At 42.6% G+C, this 18,296-nt stretch overlaps 1 protein-coding gene across 1 annotated transcript in view; it reads right to left on the reverse strand.

Annotated features, from left to right (window-relative positions):
• The window catches only part of LOC108800942 (sodium-dependent neutral amino acid transporter B(0)AT2-like), a 44,293-nt gene that overhangs the window by 20,544 nt on the left and 5,453 nt on the right, over nt 1-18,296 (reverse strand). The window lies entirely within an intron of this gene.

Here is an 18,296-nt window from a genome sequence, read left to right on the forward strand (position 1 = left end):
AGCTGTAATTAACAGACAAACTGTACCTCTACCAGTGGTTCGCAATGTGGATAGTACCACTCCCCACAGGGGCGATGGATAGATTTGGCGTGTGAGGGAATTGAGCTAGGGTCAAAGTTCAAATCATTGTAGCATGACTTTATTAGAAAAACATTTCTGAATACGACCTTGCATTATGGAAAAAATAGGCCAATGGTCATTTTTTTCCTCACCAACATCATATTTGTTAAAGCGAGGCTTCAGTGCAGTCACGTGGTTTCTTTCCAAAGATTGAATAACACCGGACGTGGAGACCTAAGAGGACTATTCAGTGTTTTTAGCCCAATGTTGAAAAGCTGATACCCGTGCACCAAACACACCCATCACATTAAAAAGTTCAAAAAACAATGCATCAAGCAAGCTATAAATGTGCTCTTTCATATTGCTAAATACATTGTTTTACTAAGTTGTGAAATAGCAGACTTAACGCCAAGAAAGAGTTGTGTGTTTGAATGTATTATATTGGGCACTAGGAATGTGACCAATCTCACCCAACCATAGCACTAAAATCAATGGAACAACTCAAGCCCTGAAGACAGGAACTAAGCAACAAACCTATTTAGCATATACTGATCAAGGGTAACAAAAGATTCCTAAAATACCACCCAAAACCAGATTGTATAGTTTAGGATTTTTCCAGCCAACTTATAAAAAGGTGAAATCTGCTTGGTTCTTATTCATATCACCAATGCTCCATAAACTGCTAAATTGTGTTGCATTGTCCTCCATACCTAGGCAGGAAAGGAACCATGAAGGTTATGGTTTAAAGAGATCAAAAAGCGCTCCGAATGAACCACTGCATATTGTTGCAAAAATATTAGGATTATTCTTAAAGGAGAACTATGGGGTCAGGGCTTTTCCCCATAGTTCTCCTTAGGGTAACGGGAGGATACAAACTAGAGTCCTCCCGTTACCCTAAGCTCAGTATACCGCGAGCTACAGCTCGCGGTATACTGAGACGCCGCAGCGGATCCCGACATCGATGTCTAAATCCGCCCAGCTGCGTGAGTGACAGCTGGCTCTGCCTATCTAGGAGGCAGAGCCAGCTGTTCCCGCCCCCTCCCGTTCCACCAGTCAGCGCTGGCGGATCGGAGCAGAGAGGGGGGAATCCAGCCCCTCCCTGTCACGGCAGAGAGCCGTGACAGGATCGAGAGGTGAGCGAACGCCGGTATATGTTTGCTCACCTCCCGATCTACTGAGCCGACCTGTGACAGTCTCATTGTCACAGGTTGGCTAGAACTATGAGGTGAGTGAGAAGCACTCACCTCATAGTTCCTTTAATTTTTAGGACAGTGGGCAGAGCCATGCAAATCTTTCTTTTACACCACAATGGTTAACAGCAGAACCACAGGTGTATTGTACAGATATAGCCTAATATTCTAGGTTATTTTATTCCAAACTGCATACAGTTGTTTTCAGGCATAGTTGCCATCATTAGTGCATTGCATATAAACAGTGCACTTATATTTGATATGTAAATTATTGCTAAAGGTCAGTTATTTAACTAGTTATTTAAGTAGTGAAGGGAAAAAAAAGATGTGCACTGGTTTAGTGTAAGGGCTTTTTAATTATTTTCTCACCATAACCTTCACATTTTACCTTCTTGTTGGTCCCCAAGTTCTGCTTCATTGATGCCATTGTTTCCCTGCACTGCATTGATGATGGCTAATGAGCCTTAAAATAAGTGTATGTAGTTTGGAATATATAGGTTTGTAATATTTGGCTGTGTATTTACTATACACCATCAGTTCTGGATGTGCAGTTAGCCATTAAGGTGTAAAGTAATTATAAGCACGGCTCTGCCGACGGTCCTGAAATGAGGAATGCAAGTTCTAAGGCTTTCATCCCTATTCTTCCTTCACTATTTGTTAAATAACGGACCTTTAGAAAGCATTTACATATCAAATATAAGGGCATCTTGTAAGCAGATGGTTGTTCCAGGTCAAGGAGTTATAGCCCTAAAGCATCCCTTTTCAGATACAAGTAAGCAAGGTAAGATCCCATATTTCTATTATGACAGTTTCCTGTAAACGCATATGTAAACTTTCCCCAATGCATGCCAGAGTATAGATGCAGCAGCAATGAGCACTTAGGCTTGACCACTGGCACCAGAGTGCAACACTATGGGAGAATGGAGAAAGTGTCAGATGCTGCCAATAGCTGGGAGCACTCGGTTTACATGGACAAAGCTTTGGTTCACCTTAAATATCCGTTCACAACACTATGTGTGCTTCAATGCACCTGAGTTGCAGTGCGTCACAACACACTTCCTTGCATTGTCGTGGGATGTGTTGCCGAAAATGGTACAGGCACAGTTTTCTGTGCACTGTAGTGGATTGGCAGCCCCTTCAAATGAATGGGCTGACTTAAACCAGAACATGAACATGTGAATGGGCAAGACCAGAGCGTGAAGGCGTCAACAAGCCAGAACTACTCTTTCATGGCATCTTATACTTAAAGCTTACACGCATACAAAAATGTATGACAAGACGGTTAAGAAATTCTTAAAAGTTGATCCGTGAAATAAGTGGCAAATATTAGCAACTAGGTCAATATCTGTGACTAAACAATTTAAATGGCTGTATATGGTGTTGGGGCAGTACAAAGTCATTGAAAGAAGATATACAAATAGCAGATTTCTTGTTAAGTGGTTCACAAAACATTTAAAAAAATGCTCCTTCAGGAACAGTGAAATACTGTACATAATGTAAATTGCACATCAAGGATGGACACAAAGCTATGCAAGGTATGTTTACATATTTGTGACCCCTTTCCTTCTACCATAGGGCGACAACTATGATGGAGTATTCTGTGGAGAGCCAGATGTCTTTGGTTGGTGGGAGAGATCACAATCCACCATGAGAATGTTGCTTGGAGAACCCCCTTTCTGGGAAGGGGACACTGGTTTGAGACCAAGTTCCTCTATGGATTCCCGGTGTCCACTGTAAGATATCTTGCAGGATAACAAAGCTTGCACCAACAAGAGACTGGCAACCATATTACTATAATTGTCCAATTTAATGATAAAGATGTGTTCTTCTGCATGTTCCGGAAAAGTTACCAAGCATATAACAAATGGGGGTTGAATTGACTAAGGGTCATGGGGTAAAGAAGAAGTTGGACTGAAAAATGGGAGATAGTCACAGCCTGATATCCTCTTAGGGTAATGGCCCATGGACAATTACAGAAGCCACCAAGAAATGGCTATACATAGAGAAAGTAACGTGTCCCCCTAGGTCTGATGCCATTGTGAGGAGTTTTATGTGACGGGTTTACAGAAACAGGTGAAGTATGGGGCATCCCAAGCTGATGATTTTACCATATCAACTGGATAAATGCTAGTTGATGTCTCAATCAGAAGTTGGGGCACTGGCTAATGTGCTGTTACCGATGTGGTCTCCTGAGATTTCAGTGTGAAATATAATAGATGATGTTTTATTATTGATTCTCCTCTCACTTCTTCAATTCCTCTCTGCTAAACCGCTCACTTGTGTAGCATGATGTGGTTTTATGAACAGAAGGGAGCTAAAAAAAAGATGCAAAAGTCATTACATGGTAGCCTTCAGCTCTTGATCACAAACTCGAATCTGTAAGATGACAGCCTTCCTGACAGGTTCCCTTTAAGCAGGAATAAGAAGAGGCAGAAAGAGAAATGCCTAGGTGCACACATCCCTACTAATTATGTATAAAACTGACATCAGGGAAAAATTGAGTAAAACGGCACTGGTAAGTCACTCCCGATGAGACAAAAAAAAACGTAAGTTATTTTTTTTAAGATAATTTCCATCCAATAAAAGACGCTATTTTCCCTTTACACGTGTAAATGACTTTATCATATGGATGATACATATATTCTAATGTTTGAATGTCAATTATAATTGCACTGTAACGAAATGACGAACACTGGGTGGTGGAAAAGCAGGTTGAGGCAAGTAGTGCAAGTTTTAAACTGTCAGAGATCACACAGGTGGCACCTAAGAGTATGTATTGGTTATTATGCGGCACATGGCCCAAGGCTACATGAGCAAACTTTATAATTTATCATTACGCTATGTTCAGTACATTTAGTAGCTCCAAAAAGTCTTACATAACCCTAAAGAGCCTGTTTACACTTATGCAGCAACGTGCAGTAAAATGCATGCTTCATTGTGTGTTTCTCTAATGCATGGCAGCGCAGCAGTCCTATGTGTAATGCGTTGACATTTATTGTGAACACTGTATAGGATAGAAAGCATACTGTATATCATGTGCTGTGTTGCTCCAAAAAGGGTCATATATATTTTTCTTGATCCCTTGTCGTGCGACCCATTCACAATGAATGGGCTGCATTAAGGCGACCACAACAGATGTGAAGGAGCTCTAAATATTTTTAAATAACTACCTCCCTCAGTTGTTCTGTAGCCCTTATAATGCCACCTATATGGTATTCAAAAGTTGAACGATTATTTTAATGCTCTAGTTTGAAGATACCAGAGCTACTTGTATTTCTTGCAACCCCACCAATAGCTTAAAGTGGAAGTACAACCTCCTATCTCTTACAGCCAAGGAAGGTGCCATCTTAACCTGTATTTGGATTGCAGTTGCCAATGTGCTGCACATGTGATCAGCTATGACACCAGCCATTTTGAGGGCTTGAAAGTTTGGTTTAGTGCTGAAATAAGAGCACTGGCAACCTTCACAGTTGGCATGCCATAATATTAACTGTTTTGGGAGGCATTAAATTGGTGTGTAAAGTTCCTCTTTAAACTTCCAAAGACAATGGGCCGAGAACAAGTCTGTTGGTGACCACAGACACCACTGGCAAGATCAGGTGGCAATCATTTATTTTCACAACTGCCTAAAGGAGACAAACGCCATATTTCCAGGAACTAAATGTTATGCCTTTTGAATATGTCCTAACTGAGTTTGATAGTTGCATGTGCTTTCCATGTGTTGCATTCATAAACACCAAACAGGAATTATAGTAATGGTAGTCAACCACCAACTCGTGACTGTAGCAAAACAATGGCCGCCTATGTTGTGCTTCTTTGGACAACTCCCCTAGGTGCCCTCTCTTCTTTCAGTCTAAAGATGCCCAGAGATGGGCAGGCAAGTTCCACTTCACAACATTCTGGAAGATATCTGTCCATCCTCAAATGATTCACAGTACTTGAATCTGATATATTATTTGTCTGGCAACGTGGCAAACAAAACACTTTTCATCTTGGCCTTTTTCTCCATAGAAGGGTTAATAAGACAGGCCAGACTTTCCCAGACTTCACTGCAAAGCTTCTCCAACTGTGATTTAATATTCTAAACATGCTGCAGTATCAGAAAGATTTATACCAGAATTGGGCTTTAAAAAAGTGGGGAAGGGTTAGAATCTCTGCCATTTCTTACTGCTGTCTATGATCCCAGTCACTGGTAATGTCATAGGTCAAAGAGTCACTTAAATCACCCGAGAGAACAACAAAAACCAGAGAGAGATTTAGCTATTCCCCACTACCCAAAACTAAGAAAAGAAAAGCGGGTTAAGCTACATTAAGTTGTGTAACCTCAGCGTCAGCTTAACTAATGTAAATGAAACGGTTGTATATTTCAGGCATGATTACATCTGTATTCAGCTTCTAGTACTGGGATAATGCCAATACAAACCAGTGACGCCAGAGCTGCATGTTCCTCCCTTAATTACATAAAGTCCTCATACAGAATATTATTCATCAGTGCTGAATCACCCTGCAAGTTCTAACCACAGTCTGAATCCTGCCTCCGACTCGTCCCCCATCATGTTCTCACCTCCTCTGTTCTCACCTCCCAGCCACTCAGCTTGCCATCTCGGGAGGTGTGTGACTCCACACCCCTGTATGTACAGCATGTAGGAACATTTCCATTTATTTAAACCCGTAACCTTCCAGATGATATTGAAATGTCAAGACTTGCAAAGCACTTCAAGAAATCTCACAACAGCAATTCTTAGGACGCAGAGCAGATCTTGAAAGCGTGTCTTCCACCTGAACACAGTGCATAGGGCTATTCTGACTTTCATGAAGCAAGAGTTAACTATTCAATTCTGCATGCAATGGTGATGTCATGTTTTAGATTTCATCATCTTCTACAGCAACAATGAAGCAATCCATACCATGCTACATATTTTTCACTGAGTTCCTCCAAGTAGTATCATGGAGGGTTGTCTAGTCATAACAACTATGCAAACAAGCACTGTAACTTTTATCACTTGAAAGACTGAAGCCCAAGCTAGGGCTGCAACAACTAATCGACATAATCGATTATTGAAAAAGTTGACAACTTTTTCAATAATCGATTAATCGGCTTCCGATCAGTTGGCCCTGTTCACAGCTCCACACGCTGTGCGCCGCACCTCCTCCCCACCTCATGCTCGCCGCTGCCAGACGCGCTCGCATTCACACTCCCCACACCGCACCTCCTCCCCGCCTCACATTTCCTGCCCATCCACGATCGGCAAGGCACGCGGGGAGATGTAGTAAGGAGGAGCAGGGGTGGGGGGATGACAGCAGCTGATAGACAGGTCCGATCTCAAAAGCAAGTTGATGGAAGACTACTCAGGTAAGCCTGCACTTTCCCACACATGGTGCTCTATAATGTATTGCTGGGATTTGTATTTCTCTATAGCTGATGGTACATTGTACTGTACATTATGCATAGGAATACAAATACCAGCAATGCATTATACACTGTATGTATAATGTATTGCTGGGATTTGTTGTATTCCTCTATAGCTGGCGGTATTCTGCATTGCGCTGTATAATGTGCTTTTGCTGGGTTTTGTAGTCCTCTATAGCCGGTGCCATTCTGCATTCATTGCTGTATAATTTTACACTTTCCATTTCACTATATTGCACACCACACTATCTTTTTTTCTTTTTTACTTCCACCGCTCCAAGCTTGCTCCTGTGATGGACTACAACCTCAATACAAACTAGTAGTCCTATCACTGGAGCCATTTTTTAAACTTTATTTTATTGTTTATCCGATTAACCGATTAATCGAACTTAATAATCGGCTAATCGATTTTGAAAATAATCGTTAGCTGCAGCTCTAAGCCCAACCAATAAAAAACAGATTCAATAGGGAACTATTGTCTAGAGCAGATTTCACCAGCGAATGTCACTGTAAGCAAAACGTGAATTTGCAATAGGGTACCTAAAAATCCAGGTGAGGTTCTAAATAATCAGGATTTGCACATATTCCAGAAACTTCTTCTAAATACTGAATTCTGGAGGCAGTCGGTCAAATCCGTGTTTCCTTTTAACTATTCATTTGCCTAAGGTATAATAATTGCAGGAGGAATTGTATGCGCACTATAGCAACTAGATTCAATATTTTCTCATCTACATTTGAAGAATGACAGCTAGGACTTAACAATGACACTTCACTACTACTCATAAATTAGCAACTCATCTGGCAAACTGTCAGAAGCGGTTGTGTTTCCTATAGCAATGAATCAGCTTCTGAATGGTAGCTATGGGCCACATTGGCTGGTATTCTCTAAGGGCTTGTTCACACCACTGACAGTGTGTTCCAGCGCGGTTAGCTGTCGGAACGCACTGCATCACATACTAAACTCCACCCTGGGGTGGGAGGGGGCGTGGCGGTCCATTGAAGTCAGAACACGTGGCACATCAATGCCTGCGCTCCGGTCCAGTGCGATATAAAAAATGCTGCATGCACTATTTTTTCAGATCGCACTGGACCGGAAAGCAGGCATTAATGTGCCACGCATTCTGGTGCGGGCGATTGCAATGCGGGCAGTAGGCGTGGCTGCAATGCCATTGACGCAACTCCCCCTCCTGCCCCAAAATGAAGGGGGGGGGGGGGTTTAGTATGCAATAGAGTGCGTTCCAGCTGCTAACCCCACTGGAACACACTGTCAGTGGGGGGAACAAGCCCCAAAACACTTATAAATCAGACTTCCCTTCACTTTCAGCTAAGGAAGGTGTGTTTGGATTACAGTCGCCATGGTGCAGCGCATCATGTGATCAGCTATGACACTGACCAGTTTGGTTGAGAACTGAAATAAGCACACTGGCAACCTTGACATTTGGCAAACTGTAAACTAATGATCATTCCGAAAACGAGAGTTCTCCAAAGAAATTCTGCTGCTGTATGGCCAGCTTTGTTCTTGCCAGTTCTGCATCAACAGACTTGTTTGGCTTATTCAAAGGCAAATATTGTGATCAAATATACAACCAGAACATTTCCCAAAGCTAGGATCTATAAAGCCACATAAAATGACCTATTAAAGTTCAGGGTGCTAAGTGCAGCTACCCTTTGATAACAATCAGCAATTGTTATGTCCCATCTGAATTCCAGATTTCACCACAGACACCCTGCACTCCTCATGGGTCATTCTCCAGAATCTCACGTCTGCTGTATTCCCACTCGTGTTTTATAAAACTCAGTTCACTGCTTTTTTTGCTAATAACAAACCTATGAGAGTGCTCCTAAGCTAGCCACAGCAAAATTGGGACAGAGGGCCGTCGTGCAGCACCAGAGCACCCTAAAAACTAAGGTCACCTTAATGGGACAGCATAAAGAATATCTTTAATGTGATAGTATAAAGTATATTTTTTATGTAACAGCATAAAGTACATCTTTATAATGTCAGTATAATGTATATCTTTATCATGACAACATAAAGTAGATCTTGGATGTGACAGCATAATTTGCATCACCAGTACAATGGGTAAGCAATCTAAAGGACCTCTTTACCAAAACCCCACTGAGGTGCAACCTACCTCTGACCTCATGAGGGGCAGTGTTTTGTAAATAATAACTCTAATTCCTGCACCTAACCTTTTTCTTCCAGGGACCCCTCTTTGTATTACGTCCCATGCTGAAGCAAACAGTCTCCCCGAGGGGCCACAGGTTTCCAGCATTTCTAGCATGCGATAAGTGATGTTGCAGTTTCAGGCCTGTAATATTAAAGTAAACCCATAATATTCAGGGATGTCAGCTTATCAACAATTACTGTGGGGCATCCTCCATATATTTTTTCTCTTTAAAAGGAAACCCATACTAAAAAATAAAGAGGTAGGCTTTGTTGATTTCTGCATCTTTTTTCTTGCCTCAGGCGCAAAAGGAGCTGGCTACGGCTATGCTCCCGCGTGTGTCAGACGCTGCAGATGGAAAGGGGCGGAACACCTCTCCCCATGTGCAACGTCGGCCACACGAGCACCACGGGAGGACAGGATGGCGGGGCCTCTAGGATGCACTGCACTGTAAGCCGGCCGACTCCCTGCATTCAGGGGCAGGATGGGATGTGGGGTTGTACTGAAGTCAATGGCACCGCAGCCATGCCCCCCGACCACAGTGCGATCACCTGCGATCACATTAGTGACTGCATTCACATTAGTGCTCGCAGCATTTTTCCGGATCGCACTGGACTGGAACGCAGGCACTAATGTGCCTGGGTTCCGGGTGCAGGCGATCGCACTGTGGGCGAGGGGCCTGCCTGCGGTGCCATTGACTTCAATGCAGTTCCACACCCCCTCCCGCCCCTGAATGCAGGTGTTTTTTCGTTGGTAGATCTCATTGAGCTCGTCATTTGAAAAGTAGATCTCCAGACGAAAAATGGTGGGCGCCCCTGGTCTAGGGGTTACAAGAAGAGTAGATATTACTTTTCTTACTCTATCTCTGGTGTTGTCCTGTTCTACCTTGTGCCTCGGCCTGTAGATGATCCCTTGGTGACATCAAGTTCAATGTAGGGCTATTAACCCTGCATTGTGGGTTGGGATGATGAGTGAGCGACTGTGGCCGGGAGTGTCTTAGGCCTGGTTCACACCTAAGCCGTTGGAAAGCAGTTAAGCAGTTGGAAAAGCACTTTTAAATGCCCAACACAAGAAATCCCATGATTTTAGAGGGCCCTCGTTTACACCTGAGCAGCAAAACGCCCGCAGCAAAATGCCAAAAGCCTGAAGAGGTACATAAGCTTCTTTGGGCAGTTAACAGCGTGTTTTTGCCCCATAGACTTCAATGGAGATGCCTGGAAAAAAAAAATGGCTGGAGTTTAACTTTAAAGTGAAAAAAATTATTCAAATGGACCTGCAATACCAATTTGCTGCTTGTACGTGTAAAATACAAATAAGCTATTCTTCACGTCTTTCTGAAGCCTGAAACTGGCTCTGCCTGAACACTGATCTTTCATATCCTCAGAGATACTATGACCAAAGACATGGCACTGGTGACATGACCCCCACTGGCGCTGAGGACGTAACCGCGCTGGCACTGGTGACACGACTGCCACTGCTGGAGTGTGGAATCCCCTCATAATTGGACAAGGCTAAGTATTAAATCTCTGTTATACTAATCTCATTCATGGCTACTACTTTAAAGTTAACGTGACAGTATTGATCTGCTTTAACAGGCCGGACGTCCATCATACCTCCCTCAATGTTATTAACAGAAACTTGTTTCAACATGCTCACTTGCATTGTTAAACCTCTTGTCTGTATGCAGTGTAAAATAGAATTATACATTGTAAAGTTCACATCGAGCAATAGACTTTCCTTATAAGAGGTTCATGAACCAAACCAGGCGATATATATATATATATATATGGAGCGGTAGACCATACAGGAAGTTGTCCACAGTAACCAGGTCACAGCTGTCATTTTTTTACTTTACTTTTTACTTTACAAAACTGTCAAATAAAATACCTGTTCAGTTCCTAAGGTAAACAATATTTTTCCACTGCTGCAACATTTATTACAGAGCCCTGGATGCAAAACTGTGAAAACCAGAGCAAAAAGGTGTGCGGTCTTCATAACCAACCAATCAGGTTTCCCCTTTCAAACGTAACATAAGTAATGGTTATAAGCAACAGAGCCATGGTTTATATGCTGTTACATATCGTAAGTTATGAAATATGCTCCCTGGTCACACTTGTGCAGGTGCAACAGCACATTTTTGTGCATCACGTATCATGCAGCCCTATGCACCACAATGGCACCAAATAAGTTCCTGCATGTTTTTTTCTTTCAAAATGCACTGCACCAAAACGCAAGGCACCTTGTTACCATGCGTTTGGGGTGTTGGGGTTCCATTAACAATGCATGGCACCGGAGTGAGTCTTACAAAGTGACACGCGGTTTGGCGTGCTGCAAAATCGTGCGTCTTTGTGGATGCTGTCGCACAGATGTGAATCGGCGCTAAAACACAAACTACAGTCACACAAGTAGACACAAAAATACAGCAAACTATTTTCGGATTTACATTTAATAAGAACATGCACATGTATTAATAATTGGCGGGGTGCAGCAACTAATATTAACCAATCAGATTTTAGATTAGATCAGGTAAACTATCCAGATTGGTTGCTATGGTTTACTGTACATTAAATGTTACTCAGAAAAAAGTCTGGATTGGGAAAGTTCAATAAAGTTAAAGAAGAACTCCGGGCAAAAAGTTTTTTTAACCCTTGCATTGTTGCTACGCCTGCAATGCATGGGTAAAGTGCTCGTTTTGGTCTAGGAAGAAAAATTTTAAAAAAGATCCTCCCTCAATACCCTGAGATGGCTTGCTCAAAGACCAGTCCCTTCTGCCTCGTTCCTCCTTCGCTGCAGCGGTTTAAGGCACCTGAGTCATACACAGGGGGGAATTTATAAAAACTGGAGGAGTCAGAATCTGGAGCAGTTGCCCATGGCAACCAATCAGCTTTCCTCTTCAGTTTGCTCAGGTAAGATTTGAAAATGAAAGAGAGAAGCTGATTTGTTGCAGTGCAAATCTGCTCCAGATTTTGTCTGCTCCAGTTTTGATAAAGTCCCCCCGCAGTGTGTATGATGTGAGGACGCTGACCGACATACCATTACCAGAGCTTAGGAGGAAACAGGCAGGCGACCAGCTGAGAGGATCGGGTGAGTTTAACTTTATTTTCCTCCCTAGAATTCTTCTTCAAGACCCCATTCACACCTGCCATTAGCGGGATTGCGTGTCCCGGTGAAATGCGCTTTTGGATTTGTTTCCCACGTTTGGCGCGTATCCCTATTGATCTCAATGGATGCCTGGACACGTGCCAAGCATGGGAAAGTAGTACATGTCACAAATTTTGCTACATGCTTTCCATTTTTTTTCCTCGTGTGTTTGTGAGCATTCTCATGCGCACAAAAAAAAATGCATCTGCTTGATCACATTTGGGGTGTGGTAATGGCACCACAAGTGTGTTCCGCTTGCATTTGTGCACGTTTTGTCAGCGTGCGTCAATGAGCGCACTTTTGTGCGCGTTCACGAGACGCCCATGTTCTTCCTTAAATCTTGGTGTGCTTTGTATATTTCTTCCAGATCTGTACAGTAATCCAGTATGAACCTTCACAGGTAAGTAAATCTGCTTTACTCTAGTCCCCTAGGCAAAAATAAGCATTTAACCCTTGCCGTCGGGGAGGTCAGCTGGGCTTTAAAACAGATGTGCTTTAAAACAGCTTACATATTATTATCCATTATGTTTCTCCTACCCCACCTCTACTCCCCCTATAAATATTTCTATATGACCCTGAAACAGAAACAATATTATTGTTGTTATACTGTACATTAATTCAAGTTCATGGAAGACAATGCAACAATTTTGTACAGTGCTGTAAAGAAAGATGGCATACTTAAATATAATAACGATGAATGAGAACATCCCCATAAAGCTGTCAGAGAAGAATGCAACAATACCTGTTTTCTTATGCCCTTCATTATCTGAATTACAGATTACCAGGTTCCTTCAGGCTGTAGTCTTCAGAACTTGCAAACGCCTGCATTGCCACCCACCCCGTAGGTACACATACACAGCAGCACGTGACATTGGACCAAGCCTTCATGTATATATACACACACAGCACATGATACTGGAAATAATGACATTTCCCTCTTGTCGTTCCACAGCAAACAAGCCAACAAAAAGATTTAAGGATTGTCATCTCATGACAGATCAAAGGAAAGGTGTCAATCTAAAATGTGGGCACAGGACTGTCCACTTTAAAGTAACCTATTCCTATGCTATCTGGTCATTTATTCTCCATACAGATACCCTTGTGATTCCACACATAATTTAACCAGCTCTTTAAGTGCTCCGAGACTGATTAAAACAGGAGACTGTGATATGCCAATCTCGACTTTAACAGAGAAAGTCAAGAGATGCCCTCCGTCTATGTTATAGAGAGGGGAGGCGCGGTGGTCTGTAGTTCTAACACACTTCTTGTTCTAGGGGGACAGCCGTGCTCCTACATATATATGATACAGTGAGGAGATCGCCCTAGGTCAGGAACCCAGGAAATCATAGAGTGTCGCAGACATGCCTCTGCATGACAAATGTTAAGTGTCTGTCACAAATCCTTTGTACCTGTCAGAAATAGGTACAGAATTCTGTTACCTGGAGGGATGCAGCACTGACGCCAGAGTGTTCATACCACAGACAGTCCAACCTCAGTGCATAATCAGTCCCAGGGCCGCACAGTGTAATTGATTGCTATAACACGGACAGTTGTACATCATCATTTGTTGTTATGGTACTGTGTGGCCTACAGCGTCCTAGCAACCAAGGACGAATGGCAGCTGACAGTGTCATAGCAACAACCAAGGATGCTGTGGAATGACAGCATCCAACAACCAATTATGCTAAGGGTCAAAAGTACCCTAGCAACCAATGGTGCTGTGGGGTTGACAGTGTCCTGGCAACTAATGACACTGTGGGCTGAAAGTGTCCTAGCAACCAAGGACGGTGTGCAGCCAACAGTGCCATCGCAACCAACCAATTATGCCAAGGGAACTGCTACTAAGGACTAGTAAGCTGTAATATATATATATTTTTAATTGGTTTCAGACACACCTTGATGAACCAATGCTCACAATCTTCAATCTGCCACAGACATGAATACCCAAATTCTGGCCCTGTGGTAGTATTTGGCATTTAGGATATAAGGAAAAAGGGGCTAGGAGGGGTTAGAGAATAAGTGAGGGTTTCAGAATGCAGAAGGAGTAGTGATATAACTGAGCATGTAAGTGAATACCAGAGACAGCAACATAAATGACATTGCTAAAAACACTATGCTGCGTGTTCATTTTGACCTTTCATAGAACAAAGCTTCACCAAGCACCTATGTAGACTGCCACATTTAGCTCACTGCATATAAAAAGTAGACAGGAATGCCACACAGGCCAGTTGTCACAAATGCTTGGGAATCGTACATCAGGTGCACACTGCATAGTTCATAGGAAGTCAAGGTTTCGGGAAAGAGATCTCTTTAGGAAAAAGATTGTTAGCCTTTATTTGTACTCCCCTCTTATCTACCTGCTTTTCTGCACACCCAACCTTTTGTTCCCACTCACTTGTTTGAGTTTTAATAGCCTGGAGATTTTACGTCTACAAAGCCTTGTCACCATGGAGCTGTTCTGCAGGCTAGGAAGACTTCATGTAATACAATGAGGACTTAAAGTAGGACTCACACTGAAGCCCAGGCTTTTTTTTTTTTTGGATAGAGTAAAACTGACAATAAACCTATAGATTATCTGCAGATTTTCTATGGTCAGATGAAAAAAGTGCAACAGATTCCTCCATCTACCTGTGTGGATGGAGGAATCTCTCACTGGGCCGAGCTTCAGTATCTGGCTAGTCTGCCCCGTTGGCTCTCAAAATACCTGAACAGTCTGACTGCATGCTCTTTCAGCGATAACAGTCACCAGGACAAGTACAGAGGTGGAATCTCCCTAATGGAGGAAACAGACAGCAATAAAAACCTGACAATGTTCTAATCCCTCTTTACTTACCTGTAAAGTTTTGGCTTCAGTTGCACTTTAGGAGTTTCACCGTCTCTTTTACCATTAAGTATATTAATGGACCAGGGTGTGCAGAGTGGAGGAAAAGGAGAGGACTGGGTAGCTGCTGGTCAGCTTTTACTCCATTGTGTCTTTAATCATCCCTGCACGGTGCAACTAGGCAGCATAGACCTCCGGTCACAAAAGATTAACCAAGTTATTAATGACGAATACTAATTTTTATTGGAATGCAGATGTAAATAAGATAGGCTGGCACTTCCTTTTCTGTTATTTTTTGTTTTATTTCCAGATAGTGATTCTTTGTTATGGGGACATGTTCTTAAAATAGCCAGGAAGGTAATTAAATGTTTTCAAGCTCTACAATGGCTGAGCTTCGCACAAGGTCCTTAACCCTGAATACAGACTTCAAAACCAAAATGTATCGTTGGAAAATAAAATAAAACATTTAGGTATAAATATGTACAAAGAGCTTTCACCTGGAGCCACTACTTGATTTTGTTAGCCACTGAGATGCCATGGTTGGACATGGGGATAGTATGCTGGGGTACGGGAGCGGGAGATGATGGGCAACCCAGAGCTACTTTTGGCAAGGCATCGCACCACAAAACATCCACATCTGTGTGTTGTAGGGCGCTGTAGACAGATGACTCTCAGCTGTGTGGTGGAATTTGAGCCCCCAATCACTCCCCCCCGACTACCCTCATCACGTGTCCCAGGATTCGCTGCCCCTCATGTGGCCCCCGGGACAGCCATGATGGGAGGAGATTAGCAAACATCTGTTCGCTGACCTCCCCTCCAGTGACTGAACCGGGTGATGGGGATTTTGTCACTTAGTTTCTGAGCTCTCATTCCCTGGCTACTGTGGATAGGGAAGAAGCACAATAGGTGCTTGGATCAACTTCATTGAGGTCCATAGGTGACAAAAGAGGTCTAATAGACCCCCGATGTCTCCTTAAAAACCTGTCACCAGTAATATGCTATTGCATAGCTGTTAATCCCCTGTGTGATAGCAATAAAAGTGAAATGTAAAAAAAAAAGTTAAATAAAAAAGTACAAAAAAAAAAAAACACCCCACCCCAAAATGATTTTTAAAGCCACCTGCCCACACATACGCACAAATACAAATGTAAACACATGCATCGGTGCACCAACGTATGAAGAAGATGTAAAAGCTTTTCAAGTGTCACCTATGGAGAATTTTGAGTACCGAGGTTCTTTGCCACCTCATCTTTTATATTTTACCAGAAAAATGTGTGTGCACTTAAAATTAATTTGAAAGCTTTGTATTTTTTACTGAAAATTTGGGTTGGATAAATTGTTGCACTAATATCATGTGACATAAAAACCTGCAACTACCACCATTTTATTCTTCAGGGTCTCTTCTTTAAGAAAATATATAATACAAAAATGGCTCTGACAGTAAGAAAGTCACTGTCTGCTACTAACAACTGACGAGGGAAACACCTAGAAGAAAAATGACTACATAATTGGAAAAATTAAAAGGTAAAAACATTCCAATGCCTGTAGCAGCCTTGAAAAACTGGATGTAATATGTGGGGAATTTGACATCTATGCATTGATCTATGCACAGTGGATCTATTCATTTTAAGAATAACTGCCAATTACAGTAAACAGTAGTAAAACAAATACGCATTTTTTTAAAAAGGCATCACTCTGTCCCCACCACCCACTCTATCATTTATAATTTATTGAGCCAGCACAAGGACACAGCAAAGACACAAAGAAATAAGAATTTCTTATCATCATACGTGTTCCAAGTCAGTGTCAGTGAGCCTGTAGCCAATGCTCCTCAGAATTTACTGCAGGCACCTTACTTTTGAGGTCTTCTCTGGTTGTTGTCAAACAAGCTCCTAAAAAGAAATCCTTCTGGCTCCTGAACTGGACAGACAGACTGGCTCCTGGACTGGACAGACTGGCTCCTGGACTCCGTATTAATTTGGCCTCCCCAGTTTTAAAGTATAAAAGCTGATAGATCAGCATGACAGCTAATTAGCAAGCATTGTGAGGTCAACGATGTCAGTCTAGGTATTCCTCCATGCACAGGTTTCCTTTGGTCATGCCTGTATGACTCCTCTCAGTTCCATGTCCTTGGTGAGCACTTGTGGCTCATGTGGAATTTTTTTTATCAAGTCACGCTTTGCAGTAAGGGGGCAAGGCTTTGCAACTTCGTGAGTTTTAACTTGCTAATGAAATGTCACAAGACATATGTATACTTTTATTTGGGCAACTTGAAGATGAAGGACATGTTGTAGGAGACTCCATGAATTCCATGAGTGTTGGGAGTCCACTCCTCCTTAGGACATGATTGTTCCACCAACCCTGGCAACCTGGCTGGCTCAGTACTGCTTAGTTTAATTCACCTTTTGGCACTGTGTTAGCCTACCTTACAGCCAACCACTCCTGGGCCTTCATGATCAATGTGTGTTCAAATTAAAAATCAGTAAGCCCTTGCCTTTTTTTGTTGACTTTATAAAATGAAAGCTTGGCCCAGTGGGAGATTCCTCCATCCACACAGTTTAGCTTAGCTGGAGCAATCTGTTGCACTTTTTCCATCTGACCATAGGCTGATAGAAAAAAAAAATCTATAGGTGTATGGCCAGCTTTAGACCACATACTGCAATGAGGAAGCTCTTGCTCTGAGCAGGCCTCGTCTATTAGCAATTAATCCGCTTCCTCTTTCCTATGTACATACAAATATCAAACAATGGATAGTATTTCTACACTGCCAGCATACTGCATCCTCATACAAGGCTCTAAGGTGTAGAGGAGCCCTAAGTGCAATCATTCTTGCTGGGCTTTGTTGTGCCTTTGGTCCAGAAGAGCAAGTATTTGAGCACATATGCCATCAACAGAAAAACAGCATATGTGATCACTAGGTCTGGGACAGCATTCAAACTCTACTAGGGTTTTACTACTGTGCGGGTTACAGAAACCTCTGCGCAACTAGTTTGTCACAGCAGGTGTCCACTAATGGATTCTACTTGGGAGTGATTGGAGATGTCCTCACCAAGGTCCTGGGAAGTAGGGAAGCCCGGGAGAGATTTTTGGGTAAAATGTATTTTGACCCCTAAATCCCAATTGTGTCTTCATATACCAGATGCCAAGTGAATTCTTCACAAGTAAACCCCCACTTCACAAAAAGCCATTACACCACAGCTAGACAAATCCCAGGAGCCAGGTAGACAAAACTGCAGCCGGCGCCTAACATGTGAGGTCTTCTCTTGTTACGGTCAATGGAGCTGGCTCCTAAAAATTCCTGCTGCACTTCATTTTAATTTCTCCACTCCTGTATTATACATGCCACAGATACAATGATCACACAGAGTTCATTGCAGAGACTTCACGGCCGCTGAATTCTCTCATTCTTAGGTACCTGCAGAAGCTGAATGCAATACACATGTAAGACTTTGGAAAACCACAACAATTAGCTTGGTGCTTCTCCAAGGTGAGCATGGGAACCACCA

This window comes from Nanorana parkeri, unplaced genomic scaffold (assembly GCF_000935625.1).
Source record: "Nanorana parkeri isolate BGI_ZX_2015 unplaced genomic scaffold, ASM93562v1 scaffold2174, whole genome shotgun sequence".
Lineage (NCBI taxonomy): Eukaryota > Metazoa > Chordata > Amphibia > Anura > Dicroglossidae > Nanorana > Nanorana parkeri.